The 19,386-nt window shown below is 41.4% G+C and overlaps 1 protein-coding gene across 6 annotated transcripts in view; it reads left to right on the top strand.

Moving 5' to 3' along the window:
* Positions 1 to 19,386, top strand: part of CACNB2 (calcium voltage-gated channel auxiliary subunit beta 2) — a 393,103-nt gene that overhangs the window by 96,025 nt on the left and 277,692 nt on the right. The window lies entirely within an intron of this gene.

Below are 19,386 nucleotides of genomic sequence, written 5' to 3' on the forward strand. Positions count from 1 at the left end.
AACTTTCTTGACACAAGTATCCCCTCCAAACAGAAGTTATTACAACACAAAGGTGATAGAACTTTCAAAAAGCCTCAAAAAATGCATTTCTGAAGTAATGTAAAATTTCCGTAAAGTTAGAAGATACAAATAAAAAGGATCTCTGTCTTAATAGAGAATGACCATCGTTCATCACACTGAACTTTTTTCATGACATTTGTTTATTTAATAGAAATTAATATGGAGAAAGGGTTATAGACTTCGGTATGATTGAAACTCTTCCTTGAAAATAAAGGCTCCCAGTATCCTGCATGTACCCTATGTGATTTCTTTTGGTAACTTCTTGAGATTTAAAAAAAATCATCAGGGTATATGATGCTAAATAGAGATAATTAAATCAGGAAGGAAAAAAAGCCTCATTTCACTTTGAGAAAATTTAAAAGTGATGACTGAAGCAAAACCTGCTATTCTCATTGTGGGGCTTTTAAATTTCTGTTTCCATTTATTTTTTATTTGAAACGCAAAGAGGATCGAGAGGGGGGAAGAGGGAGCAATCAGTAGATCAATCTTTGATCTGCTGGTCCACTCTCCAAATGCCTACAACAGCTGGGAGGAGGCCAGGCCAAAGTCAGAACCTAGGAGGAGCTCAATCCAGTTCTCCCATGTAGGTGGCAGAGACCCAAAAGCTTGAGCATGACCTGCTGCCTACCAAAATGTGCATTAGTATAAAGCTGGAATCAGAAGTGGAGACAGATTGGAGCTTGTCTACCCCAATATGAATGCTAGCATTCCCAGTGGCTTATTTACCACTGTGCCAAGTCCCTGCCTCAAAGCATGTCATTTTTAAAGAGTCATAGACAGCTTGATCCAGAGTGAATCTTTTTTTTTTTTTTTTTTTTTTTTTTGGACAGGCAGAATGGACAGTAAGAGAGAGAGACAGAGAGAAAGGTCTTCCTTTGTCGTTGGTTCACCCTCCAATGGCCGCTGCGGCCGGCGCACCGCACTGATCTGAAGCCAGAAGCCAGGTGCTTCTCCTGGTCTCCCATGGGATGCAGGGCCCAAGCACTTGGGCCATCCTCCATTGCACTCCCTGGCCATAGCAGAGAGCTGACCTGGAAGAGGGGCAACCAGGACAGAATCCGGTGCCCCGACCGGGATTAGAACCCGGTGTGCCAGCACCGCAAGGCGGAGGATTAGCCTGTTGAGCCACGGTGCTGGCCCAGAGTGAATCTTAAAGGTCATTTAGCCAAACTTTTTTGTCTCCTATATGGAGAAATAGCTTTTATTTCCTTAATTATAAATCGTCATTGCAAGTCCTACATGAACTGGAACTGACCATGGGAAGGAGGTTTGGGGTGGGACAAGTCATTGTAAAATGGTTTTGTAGCTTTCAGTCACCAGTGAAAAGGAAGAGGGGATTAAAATGAACCATGCATTCTTCCAAGAAAAAATGAGAAAGCAATTGCCCAGTGGCTATGTGCCTATGCTGCAGCTTCAGTCAGGGGAGGAGCAGGGAGCTGACAGTGCTCAGACCCTCAGTGTTTGTGTATTCTCACAGCCTGTGCGGAAGGGATGGTCTGGATGCAGACTTAGCAGTGTTGTTCCCAATCCCATGTGTTCGGTTGCCATGAAAGGCTTGCCTTGGGCTGCTGTATTTGGCTCTTTACGCCTGCGTATCTCCTGCACATTATTTGAATCTCTCCCCAGTTAGACTGCAATCTCTTTTAGGAGATACACTATGTATTTTAGTCTGTGTGTCTTCCATCAGCACCTCAGCTGGCTCATAGGGTGACATTTCATCAAAGCTAGATGGTGTTGGCAGTGATTGATTGATGGCTGTACTTTCAGAATAGAAACTTCGTGTTCTTTATGTGATCCAGAGGCACAGAGTGATCAAGTCACAAGTTCCAAATCGGATCTTTCCTCCTTTGCTTCTTGACTGGGAACTGTGATCGCTTTCCATCTCCTTATTCTATACTTGCCTTTAACAGTATATGTTTCAGGGTGGAAGTTCAGCCTTTGGTTCTGCCCTCACCCACCCTCTGTGTAAGCAACAAGAAATGTTTCTTTCCCTTTGTCAAACTCTTGGCAGTGATGATGGTAACATCTGCATAAGTACATATTCGGAATGCGCCAAATCCCAATGTAAAACATACTAACGCCTTATTTTGGAAACGGTCCTCTGTTGGTTTTATTTTATTTTCCTTGACTAAGCACACAAGAACAACCACAAAGGTATTTATAGAAAACATGTTGAGCCCTCTTTTGAAGATAACAGTGATACATGTTTTATGGTTTTTTCCCCTTTGGGGTTGATCACTGAAGGAGATGCTTAAAAGCCTGTTAGGAAGAACTTGCCTTAAGAAAAGGAGAATTGGCGATATCCCTGAGATTGCTCAGGACGCTTTATATGTAATCGCTCATTTGATTCTCATGGCCAATCTATTCAGTACATTACTATTATCATTCTCATTTTGCAGAAAAAGGAATTTAGGAACAGAAAGAGGTCAAGGAATGTGTCCATAATGACACAGACAAGACTTGGGGACCAGGGTGACTCCACTCACCACAGGTTTAACCACTGTACCATTCAGCCTCTTGGTATGTAGGGAAGGTATAGGAAAGGAATAGTTCAAGTTCAAATTCATGGTTTACCATGTTTGCTTTATTGATAGAAAAAAATTATCTGTGAATCTTTGAGAATATGCCCTTTTTTTGGAAGTCTGAATGATCCTAAGCTCTTCCTTTAATTGAGGGTCTGAGAGTAAGTTTGAATCGTCAAGTACCATAGCTCAGGTATGTTGTCAGTGTTGCCTAGAATTTGCTATTATCAAAGATTGGGACTGCTCTTTGTATAGCTTTTCCACTTTTTGGAAACTTATTTAAAAATTCTCTTTGTGCATTCGTTAAGAGCATAAGTCTCAGTTTTGCAATATCTGATAAAGAGCTTGGGAAAATGTGTAGATGTGTTCCATATACATGCTTGTACCTGAAATTGGTTAAAGTCTGTGTGGCAGCTAAGCCCAGACATATGAGAGTCAACTCCATGTTCCCAGAACTACTGTCATTGACTTCCTGTGCTTGAGATTATACTTGCTTCATCCCTGCAGTCTATTCTCTCAGTTTATCAGTAACATTACCACTTTTATTTTCTAGTGACCTTAACTTGTAATGTTTTGTTATTTTCCAAACTTGTAAGCACTTGAGGCTTAGAAGCGCGTTTCTAATGTTGAGCATCTGTTTTTTCTATCACTATGACTTGCTGAGTTACTTTTTATTGAGTTAAAAAAAGAGATGGTGTCCTTAAAAAAGCAATAGCAACAACAAAAAACCCCACTACACTGACTACACTGGGAATTAAAGTTTGGGGTGTGACCACAGGCTGTGTCCAAACATTGAACTTGGGCAAGTCCTGTAAGTCCTTTGAACATCATTTTTAAACAGCTGAGTGAATATTGAGAGCTACTGGCTCAGCATTGTGCTAGGTGAACGGTATGTGTTGTCTTTCATCAGCAGTCATCTTTTGAGCCTCTACTATGTGTGAAAAAAGAACAGGCTAGGCTAGGTTCTTTGGTGGCACAGAGGAATATAAAATAAGATCCCTGTTCCCAAGAATGTGTTCATCAATACCTGGGCCACCTATTTTTACAACAAATTATATTTGAAAATATATATCAGCAGTAACTTTGGCTTTAGAAAAATCTGTGTCTCCTCTCTGAGTGTTTCTTCTTATGTATGAAACATGACTGGCAAGAGCCCTGTTGGTGGTTGAGCTGAAATCTTGGGAGGCTCCTACTGTTAAGAGCAAAAGGCTGTAATACAGAAAGGAAGACCAGAGACTCCTGTTCCCTAGTGCCAGGAAACACCAGGGACCCAAGGTAAGCAGTGCAGGTCAGGGGTATGTAGGCTTCAGGTTCCATGTGGATGTCAGAGACCAATGAATGTCAGACACATTCTCTATCTGGGAGAGACACATGCTCCCCTATTCGGGCTCGCAGATATCAGGGGATGTGATTGGAGTACTTGTTCTTTGATATTCTTTGCACAAAATGGAGATGTCTGGGCCACCTTTCATTATAGCTTAAAATGAGATTAGAGAAGCCAGCTTTTGTAGGAATGTGAAATGATACAGCAGCTATGGAAAACAGTAGTGGCAATTCCTCAAAAATATTAAACACAGAATTATCTGTGTTCCAATACTTCCACTTCTGTATTGATTCCCAAGAGAATTAAAAGCAGGAACTTAAATTCTTACATAGCCATGTTCCTAAGCAGATTTGTCGACATCAACTGAGAGTTGGAGACAATCCAGATTCCCATAGACGGATTAACAGATGAACAATGTGTGATTCTTTCCATACAGTGGAATATCAGTGAGCCACCAAAGGAAATGCTGGCGCATACTGCCACGTGGATGAATCTTGAAGACTAGCTTAGTGAAAGAAGCTAGTCACAAAAGGCCTAGCACTGTAAGGAGGTACTTTAAAAGTTTCCTGTAAAATGGAATTATAAGATGTTGATTTTGGTGAAGAAAATTTTTTGGACATACATGTATAAGGGGTCTTCAAGAAGTTCTTGAGGGGACAGGTGCTGTGGCATAGTAGATTAAGTTACCACCTGTAGTGCTGGCATCCTATATAGGCGCCAGCTCAAGTCCTGGCTGCTCTACCTCCAATCCAGCTCCCTGCTAATGTACCTGGAAATGTAGCAGAAGATGCTTCAAATACTTGGCCCCTGCACCCACAAGGGAGACCTGGAGGAAGCTTTTGGCTCCTGGCTTTGGCCTGGCCATTGAAGCCATTTGGGGAGTGAACTATCGAATGAAAGGCCTCTGTATGTCTCTATCCCTCCCTCTCGCTCTCTCTGTAACTTTGCCGTTCAAATAAATATATCTTAAAATATAAAAAGAAAGAGTGTACCATTTTAAAAAATTCAAGAGAAATGCCTACTATGAAAAAAAGTATGCACAAATTTTTTTTATTTTGTAGGTCAAAGTCCAATTTATTATTTTTTATTTATATATATTTTTTTGGACAGGCAGAGTGGATAGTGAGAGAGACAGAGAGAAAGGTCTTCCTTTTTGCCGTTGGTTCACCCTCCAATGGCTGCTGTAGCCGGCGCACCGCGCTGATCCGAAGCTAGGAGCCAGGTGCTTCTCCTGGTCTCCCATGGGGTGCAGGGCCCAAGGACTTGGGCCATCCTCCACTGCCTTCCCGGGCCACAGCAGAGAGCTGGCCTGGAAGAGGGGCAACCGGGATAGAATCCGGCGCCCCAACCGGGACTAGAACCCGGTGTGCAGGTGCCGCAAGGTGGAGGATTAGCCTGTTAAACCACGACACCGACCAGTATGCACAAATTTAAAAGATTTTTGCACCAAAATAAATACTTAATTCCATTTTTTATGAACTTTTTGACATACCTACATAGGGTTCTACTTAGGTGAGGTATCTGTATGGGTTGCCAGACTCATAGGAATGGAAAGTAGAATGATGGTTCCTAGGACTAGGGGAGACTGAGTTATTATTAACAGGGTACAGAGTTCACTTGGAATGATGGAAAAGTTCCAGAGATGGTTGGTGGTAACGTTTGCTCAATGTTGTGAATGGAATTCATGTGAACTTGTATACCAAAAATGATTAACATGATAAATTTCATGTTATATATATTTTATCACAGCCAAAAAAGAATGTACCCTTCTTTTCCTTAAGTAGAGGTCTGTTGAAGTTAAAAGGACAAAGTGAGTGAGATTGGATGTTCACACCAGCATAGGCTGCTGCTAGGCTTGTCCTGCCAACAGCCAGGGACAAATCAACCAGAGCCAGTTGGCTGCTCTTCTCTCTGGAGCTGCCTTGATGCCATTGACCTGGTCAGCAAGAGGGGTGATGAGATTTTGCTTGGTTAGATGTTGCACCTGCCAGAGCTGCTGCTCCTGTGGCCCCAGTCTGGCCAGACCCTAGCCCTGATTTATGCCATTACATCATCCTGACTGCTTCCAGGAAGGAAGCTCACCAGTGGCCAGAACCAGACACAGAGGCAAGACCTGTGCTGCAGCATCGCCTAGGTCTCTGAAACACGGGGAGAGAGTGTGAGCATAAGGTGGAGACATTTCCTTGTTGATGGGAAATCATAAATCTATGAGGACGGGAGAGATTTAGAGAAAAAGAGGGGCATTCTGCAGGTGCGTGTGGCTTTTTTCCTTCACTCGCTAGACCCATCATTTCTTGTATAGTGTTTCTAGAGCCATCTCCCTGGGTCTCCCCAAGAGCAAGGGAACACCTCCTGTAGAAGTGTAAAGGCTAATTGTCAGTATTAATCAAAATGGTTCGAGAGAATGGAGGGACTAGCTTGGGATCAAGCTATTGCAGAAAAATATGTTGTCCTAGGAGACAAGCATTTGTTAGAAAATACTAGGCCCCCCACCCCACTTGACAGTCTCTGCTTCACAGTCCGCAGGCTCTGACATTGCCTGCGCTCACCGAAGCCATCGACACCCTTGGAAATGTTTGTTTCAGTGACCCAAACATGGATCTCCCTACGCCCTCACCCTTCCTTAGCCAGAAGTTTGCGACCTGAGCTTCCCTTCAAATAAGGCTCTTTTGGGGGGAGGGGAGGTTATGGTTTGAGTCTGACATCCTAGCTTATCTATAGGGAACATTTCAGGAAGCTGAATGTATTCCAGAGTTGAACTGCAGAGGATCGTGCTCATTCATTGGCCCTGAATACTATGCAGTAGGCCAAGTGCCAAGTAAGGCAACCAAAAATGGGAAATACAGAAGAAAGAGGCCCTGCTCACCCAGGGAACTCACAGGCTGACCAGTGTGGTCACTGCCATTGTAGAGGTATACACAGGGCCAAGTGCAAAGAGGTCACCTGCAGGTCACCTTCAGGGAGAACTGGGGGGAGCAGGAAGAGGGAGAGGCAGAGTTGCTGGTTGAAAGGTGACGCCCAGAAAGGGATGTTGAAGTCTTAACCCTGCAACCTGTGACTGTGACTTTATTTGGAAATAGGGTCTTGGCAGATAGAATCAAATGAAGATAAAACCAGGCTGGGTTCTGCTGAGCCCTAATCTGCCTGACGTTTTTATAAGAAGAGAAAACAGAGACGCAGACACACAGGAAGAAATGGGAAGGTGGGGCAGACCTTGGACGTCTCCCAGCCAGGGAATGTAAGAGCCGCAGAGAAGCCAAGAGAACGGGAACAGCTTCTCCCCTAGAGCCTCCAGAGGGAGCATGGCCCTGCTGACACTTTGATTTTGGATTTGTAGCTTCCAAAACTGCAAGAAAATATCTTTTTTCTTGCTTGAAGCCACCCAGCCTCTGGTACCTTGTGCCAGGGTTGTTCTCTAGGAAATGGATACAGTTGGTATTGTTTTAACTGCAACTTGACGTTGGAATAATTAATTCCTCAAGTACATAAACGAAGTCAGGAAGAGGTGGGGGCGGGGAAAATAGGAGGTGCTTGGGAAGGAGCTTGGTCCCAGTGTGGTGTACCCCACCAGAATGCTGGTATAGACTGGGGTGCACAGGTGTGGCCCAAGGCAGAGTAGGGTTGTGCAGGGAATGGTGGGAGGGAAGCAGGCAGGAATCCACCCAGACGGGGCTCGTCGTGCTGTGCTGAGAAGTCTGGACTTCATTCACTGAGGATTTCACGGCTGAAGGCTCCTGCAGTCTCTCTGCCCCGCTTTGTCTGTAGCGTGGCACGTACCCTGACTTGGACCTGACAGCGTTCAGGTTCAGTTCTTCCAGATGGAAAGGTGGGCCAGATGTGGTCCCACTGCAGGACAGGAAATGCAGTCTGTCCTTGCTGCATTTGGCATTTCATTCTGTGTAGTTCCCCATATCCACCCCAGACATGACTTGATGATGGGCATATAGTGTGCTTGGATCCAAACCATGATTAAAGTCGGTTTTGTTTTTTTAGATTCTTGGCACGGTTTCCTGAAACTCTGCCAATTCTAATCTGGTCTTCACTTACCAAAAGCAGAGTTTTTTGATAGCTAGTATTCCAGGATCACCCCACACATGTGCATGGAGTCTGCTGTCTGGAAAGCCTGGTTTGAGGTCTACCTTGGTTCAGTTTTTCAGTTCTTAACTTTGTTTATCACAAGCCCACTACATTCTTTCCATTTTTCCTCTTTATTTGATTAATGATGTTTCCAAATGTTTTCTGACTAATATGTTTTCTACTTAATGTGATCCTAAAAAAAAATTTGATCTAACAAAAAAAAATTCTTGCTATACTGTCTTTTTATTTTAAAAAGATTTATTTGAAAGTCAGAAATAGAAAGAGAGTAAAAAGAGAGAGAGAGAGACTAAGAATCTCCCATCCACTGGTTCACTCCTCAAATGGCTTCAACAGCCAGTCCTGGGCCAAACCGTAGCTAGGAGCCAGGAGCTGGATCGGAAGTGGAGCAGCCAGGACTTGAACTGGCGCCCATCTGGGATGCTGGCACTAGAGGCAGAGGCTAACCTTCTGTGCCACAGTGTCAGTCCTACTATGCTTTCTTAATGGATCATTTTAGATCTTTTGAACTTCTTAGTTACTGTATGTCCCACTATCCTATATATGACACCTATAAAAACATATTGAGCAATTAATATAGTATTTATGGTAATTTTAGAATAAATATTGTGTTGAAACAGTTGCAGAATTGAAAACTTGGGATTTAATGGGTTAAATAGTGTAGCATGAGTGAATAGATTTCTAAAGACTATGAGATTGCAGTAATTAAAAATTTTCTCATGATCTACTCTAAGAATTACTTAATATTTGCCAGAATAGCTTCATTCAGATAATAGCAGCTGTGACAATGCTCCAGTTTTTAAAAACAGTGTGGAAAAGTACTAAAGGGGATTGCCAACTGTTGAAATCTTTACTTAATATATACTAAACTGATCTTCTGTATATAAAGAGAATTGAAAATGAATCTTGATGTGAATGGAAGGGGAGAGGGAGTGGGAAAGGGGAGGGTTGCGGGTGGGAGGGAAGTTTGGTGGGGGGAAGCCATTGTAATCCATAAGCTGTACTTTGGAAATTTATATTCATTAAATAAAAGTTTAAAAAAATAAAAAAAAATAAAGGGGGTTGCCAGAGGCCTGGGTGTGAACCCCATCTCTGCCACTAACTAACTCAACAGCTAACCTTTCAATTGTTCTTGGCCTCATTTTTCTAGAAAATGAAAGTGCCCCATCATATCTTTAAATTATATTTGAAGTCTACCATGATGAAATCATGAATTTACTTTTTAATTACAGAGGCAATATGAACTCTGGAGAAGTACTTTAAGATTTGATGGCTGCTATAACCCAAATGTTTTTGCTAAGATCTAAATCATTAAAAAAAAAAAAAAAAAAAAATGGTGACAGCATTCTTTAGTAAAGTTTGCCACCTAGTGGACAGAAAGACTAAAGTGGAACTTTGCTCTAAACCACTGGACAAAGGAAGGCACTTTGCTTAAGTCTGGCTGTTAAAGACAGTTACTATATATTTATTAGGTTTTAAAAGACTCCTGCTTTGGAAGACGAAAGTTTTCTAAATAGATTTCGTACTGGATCTGAGTTTTTCCAGTTTCTGCTTTTAGTGTATAGATTCTCACCCTCTACCCACAAATCTTTCAGAAGTACTAAATTTTTTTTTGAGGGGGGCAGGGTCTCTAAGAAGGACCTGTGGGATCTGAGCCCGAGTGTCACATATCAGGGCAGGTGCACATTCTCACAGCCTTGCTGCCTCCTTGTGCATCTTACATAGATGGCTGTCCTGCTACCTTATCAGCCACAACAAACTCACATGACTTTTGAGCAATCTTAACGGTGAGGTTAAATGTTTTCATGTTTCACATTTTATAATAACTTGCATAAGAATATTGAATGGCTCCAATGATGGGAACAGACCATGCCTTGAACTAGCATAACAAAAGCTGAGTATTCTACTGACATTAGACAAAAGCCTAAAAACATGTTCTGCTTGACATTTTGTTCAGTTCCACTTGGACTCTGTCTTGGACAATATTAGTCTATAATCCAAATAACATGTTGCAAAAGATTTACAGTGACTCAAATAACATTTTTTTCTTGCGTGTATAAAACTTAACCCAAACTTTGATTAAAGTCTTATGCAGATTGTTGATTAGTCTTCAGAGCGACGTAATATGTCGAGGTGTACCCAAAATGAACTCACTACAACTCTAATTGCTGCTAATTTGCCTGTAGTGCCGCAGTGAGAAACTTGCCGTTTAATCTTTTACCTGGGAAACAAATCTGCTCTCTTGACATCTCCGCTTGAGTTTCTTGAAGTCCTTTCGGTCCAAGGATCAGCAGGACATTGCTCACTGTTGCTGCACACTCAGTGTGACGGGCAGGAATGTGGACTTAATAAATGATCACTCATGGAAAACATGAAGAAAATGATAGAATGAAAAAGAAAGATGGCAGTCCCAGGAAATAATACACAGCTGTTGTGGTTTGGGTATTAGTTTGGGTATCCTCAAAGTCCATATGTCAAAGTCCTGTTCCTAGGGTGGCACATTAGAAAGGCGGTGGAGCCTATAAGAGGTGGGACCTTGTGGGAGGTCCTCCAATCATTGACAGCCCTCTCCTCAAAGGGAGTTGTGGGATGCTGGGCTCTCTGTCATTCTTGGCTTCCTGATGTAGATGTGACCATTTGCTGGTGTCTTTGATGTCTGTCACCCTTACCAGAGGTCAAACCAGCGAGGCCGACAAATCTTGGACCTTGAACCATCCAAACTGAGCTAAATAACACTTTCTCTACATAAAGTTAGTCACCTCGAGTATTTTGCTGTAGTAACATAACACTGACTGTCACACTATCCAAGACTGAACTTGTGATTTCGCCTCCCCTGGATCTGGCTTGCTTCTGGTGTTTTCTCGTCCAACAGGTGGGATTTCTCTCTGACCAGTTACATAAACCTAAGGTCATTCTTGATAACCTTCCTCTCCCTGGGACCTGGAAGGCTCAGGTGGAGATCTCCCATCCTTTGGCCCTACCATGTAAGTATTCTGAATAGGCCCCTTCATCTCCTCTCCCTCCTCCACCAGCCTAACCTGGCCTTCTGTCCCCTCTGCCTACAATGCTCAGCTGGTCCCCAGTCACCTGCCTTCTAGTTTGTTTCCCACCCTGGAGTGATTTTTTGAAATGAAAGTCTAACCCTAGGTCCCTCTTGCTAAAACTTGCATTCCTTTTGTATTGTTCTTGTGACAAATGCAAAAACCCCTTAAGACTGTCTAAAGCATAAAACAAGAGAGTAGTTGCCAGGGGCTGGGGGAAGGAGGAGAAATGGGAAGATGTTGGTCAAAGGGTACAAAGTTTCAGTTTCATAGGAATATGATCTGGAGGTCGACTGTACCGCATGGGGAATACACTTGAAACTCACTGAGAGAGCAGATCTGCAGTGCTCTCACTGCACCCAGAGTGGCGATGCATGTGTATAGAGATGAGGTTACTGAGGTGCAGAGTGCCTTGTAACTTGTGCAAGGTCACAGAACTTACAGTGATGGAGCTAGGATGTGAACTCAGTGGTTGGGATTTCGAACTCACATTCTCCCATGAGCGGCAGTTTCTTTAAATTCACAGAAGAAATAGGATTACCTCAAATCATCGTTATTTTTACTACAGGTTGAACATCTCTAATCTGAAAATAGGCACTCCAAATGCCCTAAATTCCAGAACAGTTTGAGTTCTGATATGATACCACAAGTAGGAAATTCCAACATAATGAACCTTTATTTCATGTGCAAAACTAAAGTATGTATGAAGTTTTCTTCATACGATAAAAAGCAGGCATAAATTAATTTCATTTTTATACTCAAGTCCATTCCACATGGACACGGATCCCCAAGGTGCCTGAGCAAAAGACCACATGGAAACCCACATCAACAAAGGGCGTGAAGTGCCTCAGGCCAGGGGGCCAGGCAGAGCCGGACCAAGGATCAGCAGGACATTGCTCACTGTTGCTGCACACTCAGTGTGATGGGCAGGAATGTGGATTTAATAAATGATCACTCATGGAAAACATGAAGAAAATGATAGAATGAAAAAGAAAGATGGCAGTCCCAGGCAATAAAAGACCAGAACACTATCCGAGCCGTATGTTCTGAGCCAATACATCAGTAAGAAAAAGAAAAGGTTGTCCTTTAGGTGACTGAATCACTGACACAGATGGGAAGCTTGGAATAAGCATAGGGATGGCAGATGAAAGGGCTGATATTAAAAACAATTAGGAAAAAACTGATAAACACAGAAGACAGGCATAAATGAGCCAACAGAAGGATAATTAATATTTGTAAGGAAAAATTAGCTCACTGAGACATAAGGTGAGGAAAAAAATAGAGATTTCAGAAACCCATCATATTACATAAAAATATAATAAAGAACAGCTATTAAATTGCAAGAATTAAAAAAAATTAGATGAAAAAAATCAGGTGTCTTCAAATTTTTCCCTATGCTCATGAAAACTAGGAAACAATGGAACATTCTCTATAAAGTTTTGAGAAAAAATAACATGGGGTTTAAGGACATTGTTTTCATGTGAAATGTTCATCCACTGTAACAGCAAACATAAGAACAAACAGAAGGTATATTATGCTAGTGTCTTTTTGAGAAACCTACTTGACAGTGGAGTCTAATCATTCAATGCTTGGATTAGGGAACTCAAGAAAAAAAAATGCACCATGGGAAGATGTCAGTAATACATGTTGAAACCATTTAAATATAGAACTGATACCAAAGAAAAGTGTGTTATATAACAGAAAGTACGGTTTTAAGCATCAAGTTAAAAATAGTATAAAAATGGGAAGTGAATGAGAAAATGAGAGGAAGTGAGAGAGTGCTATAGCACTGTACTTTATGATGGATAATTTCTTCTCTCCAAAATTATAGTTATGAAAGAAAAAAAGTGATTATTCCAATGTCTTTTTTTCTCCCTTTTCTGAAATTTAGAAGGGTCATTTAGGAAATAGGTGGGGACTTCAGAAAGCTCATGGAACAGTGGAGTTAGAACATAAGTTTGTTTTGGTACAAAAACAATTTGAAATCGTGCATACTTTTTTTCATAAGATATATTTCCCATAACTTTCATTATTTTTTGAAAGGCAGAACAACAGAAAAAGAGCTGTTGCACTTGCTGGTTCAGTCCCCAAATGCCCACAACAGCTGGGGTAGCCTGGCCAAAGCTAAGAGCCTAAAACTCCATTTGGATTTTCTTTTTTTTTTTGACAGGCAGAGTTAGCGAGAGAGGTCTTCCTTCCGTTGGTTCACCCCCCAAATGGCCACTGCAGCCGGCGCACTGCACCGATCCAAAGCCAGAAGCCAGGTGCTTCCTCCTGGCCTCCCATGCGGGTGCAGGGCCTAAGCACCTGAGCCATCCTCCACTGCACTCCTGGGCCACAGAAGAGAGCTGGACTGGAAGAGGAGTAACTGGGACAGAACTGGCTCCCCAACCGGGACTAGAACCTGGGGTGCCGGCGCCACAGGCGGAGGATTAGCCTAGTGAGCCACGGCACCATCCCTTTTGCATTTTCTATTTGGGTGGCAAGGACTGAAGTACTTAAGCCATCACCTGCTGTATCCCAGGGCATATAGTAGAAGCTGGATTAGAAGCAGAGCTGGGATTTGAACTCAAGCACTCTGGCATAGGATGTGGATGTTCCAAGTGGAGGCCTAACTGCTGCATCTAAATGCCTGGCCCTCCATAAATGTTTAAAGATGCCTCGTTCTAGGTATTGTATGAACCAGTCATTATTTGAAGTGGATTTATTTTAATTTGTATTTTTTCTTAATTTTCTGAAACATGTAGAAGTTGATTTAAACTTTTCTATTAAAATAGCATCAATATGTTAATTCCTTTTTTAAAAAAAGATTTATGTATTTATTTGAAAGAGTTACACAGAAGAGAGGCAGAGAGAGGGAGAGAGAGAGGTCTTCCAATGGTTCACTCCTCCATTGGCCACAACAGCCAGAGTTGCACGGATCTGAAGCCAGGAGCTTCTTCCCGGTCTCCCATGCAGGTGCAGGGGCCCAAGAACTTGGGCCATCTTCTGCTTTCCCAGGCCATAGCAGAGAGCTGCGTCGCAAGTAGAACAGCTGGGTCTCAAACCATCGCCCATATGGGATGCCTTTTTAAAAAGATTCATGTATTTGTTAATATGAAAGGCAGGGTGACAGAGAGAGAGAGAGAAAGAGAAACAACTTCCATCCACTGTCTCACTCCTCAAATGGCCACAACTGACTAGGCCAGGTCAAAGCCCAGGAACCTGGAAATCTATCTGGATCTCAGTTGTAGCAGCGGGGACCCAAGGACTTGAGCCATCTTCTGCTGCTTTCCCAAGCACATTATGAGGAAGCTGAATCAAAAGCAGAGCAGCCAGGACTTGAACTTGTGCTCTGGTAGTATTGCCAGTGTCACAATTGGTGAGTAACCCACTGTGCCACTAAGCCAGCCTCCCGTTTTTGTAGAAGCTTTTCTGTCAATATAATTGCAAGGAAACATTTAAAATGATAACTGTAGTTATTTACAGCTACTGTGCTAGTAATTTGGGAGTGTTGTTAAGAAACTGTCATCTTTGTACTTTGCTGAATTTTTTTTTTTTTTTTTTTTTTTTTTTTGCCTAGAAACCTTTTAGTTAAGGTCTGCAAACTTAATGCATATATACAAATTTAGTGATTAGTGATTCTTCCCACCCATCCTCCCTCTCCCATTTCCATTCTTATTTTTTACAAAGATCTTTTTAAATTAACTTTATATAGATAAGATTGACCCTACACTAAGTGTTCAATAAATAGTATGAAAAAAACAACTGTTCTCCAACAGTCAAAACAAGGGGTGTTCAAGGTCATTGCATCTCCACATGTCAATTTCACTTCTGTAGATTACCTTTTAGGTACTCTGAGTTACCACAGATCAGGGAGAACATACGGTATTTGTCTTTGGGACTTGTTTATTTCAGTAAGTATAATGGTTTCCAGTTGTATTCATTTTGTTGCAAATGACAGGATTTCATTAAAAAAAAAAACAAAAACAAAAACAAAAAAAAAAACGCTGTGTAGTATTCCATGATGGATATATCCCATAATTTCTTTACCCAGTCTTCAGTTGGTGAACATCTGGGTTTATTCCATATAGTAGCTATAGTGAATTGACCTGCAATAAACATGGGGGAACAGATAACTCTTTCATGTGCGGATTTCATTTACTTTGAGTAAATTCCTAGGAGTGGGATGGCTGGGTCATATGGTGGGTCTATATTAAGATTTCTGAGGTATCTTCATACTGTCTTCCACAGTGGCTGTACCACCAGCTGTGGATTAGGGTCCCTTTTCCCCCAACATGCTTGCCAGCCTTTGTTGATTTCTATATGAAAGCCATTCTAACTGGGGTGAGGTGAAACCTCATTGTGATGTTGATTTGCAGTTCCCAGATGGCTGATGATTCTGAGCATTTTTTTTAATGCATTGGCCATTTGAGTTTCCTCTTTTGAAAAATGCCTGTTCAAGTCCTTTATCCATTTCTTAACTGGATTGTTTGTTTTGCTGTTGAATTTCTTGAGCTTTTTATAGATTCTGGATGTTAATCCTTTCCAGTTGTATTGTTTGCCTCTTCGCTTAGCTGAATGTTTGTTTTGCAGTGCAGAAGTGTCTAAGCTTGATTTAATCTCATTTGTCAATTTTATCATTGATTACCTGTGCTTTTGGGGTCTTGTCCATGAAGTCTTTGCCTATGCCAATGGCCTTGCAGAGTTTCCTCAATGTTCTCTAATAATTTGATGGTATCCAGTTGTAGATTTAGGTCTTTGGTCCATGTTGAGTGGATTTTTGTGTAAGGTATGAGGTAGGGGTCTTGCTTCATACTTTTTGTACACAGAGATACAGTTTTCCCAGCACTTTCTGTTGAAGAAATTGTCTTTGCTCCAGGGATTGATTTTATCTCCTTTATCAAAGATAAGTTGGTTGTAGATGCTTGGATTGATTTCTGGAGTTTATATTCTATTCCATTGATCTACCCATCTGTTTTTTTTGTTTTTGTTTTTTTTTTTTTTTACCAGTACCAGCTATTTTGACTTAACTGCCCTGTAGCATGTCTTGAAATCTGATATTATGAAGCCTCCAGCTTTGTTTTTGTTGTATAAGATTGCTTTAGCTGTTGGGGTCTCCTGTGATTCCATATGAATTTCAGCATTGTTTTTGCTGTATCTGAGAAGAATGTATGTACTTGGTATCTTGATTATAATCACATTGACTGCAAATTGCTTTCAGTAGTATGGACTGATTCTTCCAATCCATGAACATGGAATATTTTTTCATTTTTTGTGTCTTCTATTTCTTTCTTTAATGTTTTCATAATTCTCATCATAGAGATCTTTGATGGCCTTGGTTATATTTATTCCAAGGTACTTGATTTTTTTTGTAGCTATTGTGAGTGGGATTGATCTTAGAAGTTCTTTTTCAGCCATGGCATTGTCTGTATACAAAGGCTGTTGATTTTTGGGTGTTAATTTTCTATCGCGCTACTTTACCAAACTCTTCTATGAGTTCCAATAGTCTCTCAGTGGATTCTTTTGGATCCCCCATATATAGAATCACGTCATCTGCAAATAGGGATAGTTGGACTACCTCCTTCCCAATTTATATACCTTTGATTTCTTTTTCTTGCCTAATGGCTCTGGCTAAAACTTTATGAATTTTAAAATTGTTTAATGAGTTGGGACTATTTCTGTAAAAACAATAGTAGATTTTATACTTTTAAATTATTTATTTGAAAAGCAGAGAGAGAAAGACACAGAGAGATCTGCCACTGTGGCTCTTTGCTGGGATCATCTGCAAGAGTGTGGAAACAGGGAGAATGGAGAAAGAAAACACAGTTTGAAACAGTCTTTGGCCGGCGCCGTGGCTTAACAGGCTAATCCTCCGCCTTGCGGCGCCGGCACACCGGGTTCTAGTCCCGGTTGGGGCGCTGGATTCTATCCCGGTTGCCCCTCTTCCAGGCCAGCTCTCTGCTATGGCCCGGGAAGGCAGTGGAGGATGGCCCAAGTGCTTGGGCCCTGCACCCGCATGGGAGACCAGGAGAAACACCTGGCTCCTGGCTTCGGATCAGCGCAGAGCGCCAGCCGCAGCAGCCATTGGAGGGTGAACCAACAGCAAAAAGGAAGGCCTTTCTCTCTCTCTCTCTCTCTCTCTCTCTCTCTCTCTCTCTCTCACTATCCACTCTGCCTGTCAAAAATAATAATAATAATAAAAAATTAAAAAAAAAAGAAACAGTCTGGCCAAGTTTAAGGAGCCAGGACTTTGGTGTGAAAGGCTTTGGGCTGGAATGCAAGCCCTAGGACTCTTCAGCAGTGCGTCCTTGGATGGGTCACTTCACCCTTGCAGCCCCATTTTCTCAGCTGTAACGTGGATTTTCTACTAAAGAGTTTGTGCTGCATTGCTGGGGAGAATTAAATGGTGCAATGTTGCAAAGTAGCAGCTGCTGTCTTATCGCTGTTTAGAGGGTGAGTTGAGAGGAGCCACCTTGCTTCTCCAGAGCACAATGTTCCCAATACTTGCTGCCATGACCTTGGCTGTAGTCCTGTTATACCATCGAGAGAATTCAAGACTTTTAAAAACACAGTTAAAAAAAGTCTGACTTAGAATCACAAATGCCTGGTTTCTTTGCTGACATTGATAAAGAATGAGATCATATTAAGATCATTGAATTCAGCAGTGAATTTCAGACTTCATAATTTTTACCTGTAAGTGAAAACACTTCAAAGTTAGAATTACAAAATCATTTCCCAACTTCCGTATATGATGATGTGGTAGGGAGGGCATCCCTGCAGGATGTGACTTTTCCTGATGTACATGAATCTTCCATTTTAAGATATACCTATGCAGGTGCAGCAATACCGATTCTTGTCTGTAGCAGGGCACCCTATACGTGGATCTCAGCAATTCTTTTCTTTGTTTTAAAAGTCTTTATTTAAAATTTGTGACATGTAGTTGTGCATTTTTGAGGAGTACACTACAATATTTCCTTACATACACAAGGCAAGCCCATCAAGCCAGGCAACTAGTCTTGGATCCTCCTCATTCTTCCCCTGAGTTTGGACCCTACCCGCGCTTCTCCAGTGTTGGACCGTGTACAATACCTTACTGTGAACTGTAGCACCCAGCTGCACTGTGGAACATTAAAACTCACTCCTTCCCTCTGCCTGTGTTTCGGTACCTCTTATCCAGAGTTCCTCTATCTCTCGTCTCATTATCTTTCCCTGTGGGTAATAATTACTCTTCTAGCTCAAGATCAGCTATTTTTTAACTTCCAAACATTTGGAAAAACATACAATATTTATCTTACTGTGTCTGGCCTCTTTTGCTTAGCATAATAATCTCCATTACGTTCATTTTTCTGCAGGTGTGAGGGTTTCCTTATTTTTTTATTGCTGAATAATATTCCTGTGTGTGTGTACACACCACACTGTCATTATCAGACTATCCGTCAGTGGATATCCAGGTTAATTCCATATCTTGGCTGTTGTGAATAGTGCTGCAATGAACAGGAGAGTTTAGGTCCCTCTTTCAAATGCAGATTTCATTTCCTTTGGATGTCTATCCAGAAGTGGGACAGTTGGGTCAAATGGTGGTCTATTTTTTAAATTTTTTAGGAGCTCTCATAATGCCTGAAGTAACTTGCATTCATTCCTACCAGTAGTATGTAAGAATTCCATTTATCCACATTCTTACAAATATTTGTTATTTTTTGTCTTTTTTTACAGTAACTATTCTAACTTGGAGTGAGATAATACCTTGCTATGGTTTTGATTTGTGTGAACCTGATAGCCAGTGATGTTGAATGTTTTTTCGTTTGTTTCTTGGCTATTTGTATTCTTTTGAAAAATGTCTATTAAGATCTTTTGCCCATTTACTAACTGGGTTGTTTGTTGTTTTTTGAATTCCTTATATATTCTGGAATTGAATGCTTTGTCAGATGAATAATATGCAAATATTTTCTCCCATTCTGCCTGCTATCTCTTTATTGTTTCCTTTGTTGTACAGAAGCTTAATAAGTCTGATATAATCCTATTTGCATATTTTTGCTTTTGTTGCCTATGCTTTAGGGGATCTTATCCAAAAAGTCACAGCTTTTATATCAGTGTCTTGAATACTTTCTCCTGCATTTTTTTCAAGTTTCATTTCTTATATTTAGATCTTTAATCCATTTTGAATTGTTTTTTGTATAAGGTGAGAGATGTGTATGTGGGGTCGGGGAGGGCAGTATCTTGTTTCAGTCTTCTGCTTATGTATATCCAGTTACCCCAGCACCATTTACTGAAGAGACTCTGCTTTCTCCAGTGTGTTTTTTGGTACCTTTGTCAAAGATCTGTTGGCTGTAGATGTGTGGGTCTGTATTTCTGGGATCTCTAT

The sequence above is a fragment of the Lepus europaeus genome, chromosome 14, assembly GCF_033115175.1.
Source record: "Lepus europaeus isolate LE1 chromosome 14, mLepTim1.pri, whole genome shotgun sequence".
Classification (NCBI taxonomy): Eukaryota; Metazoa; Chordata; class Mammalia; order Lagomorpha; family Leporidae; genus Lepus; species Lepus europaeus.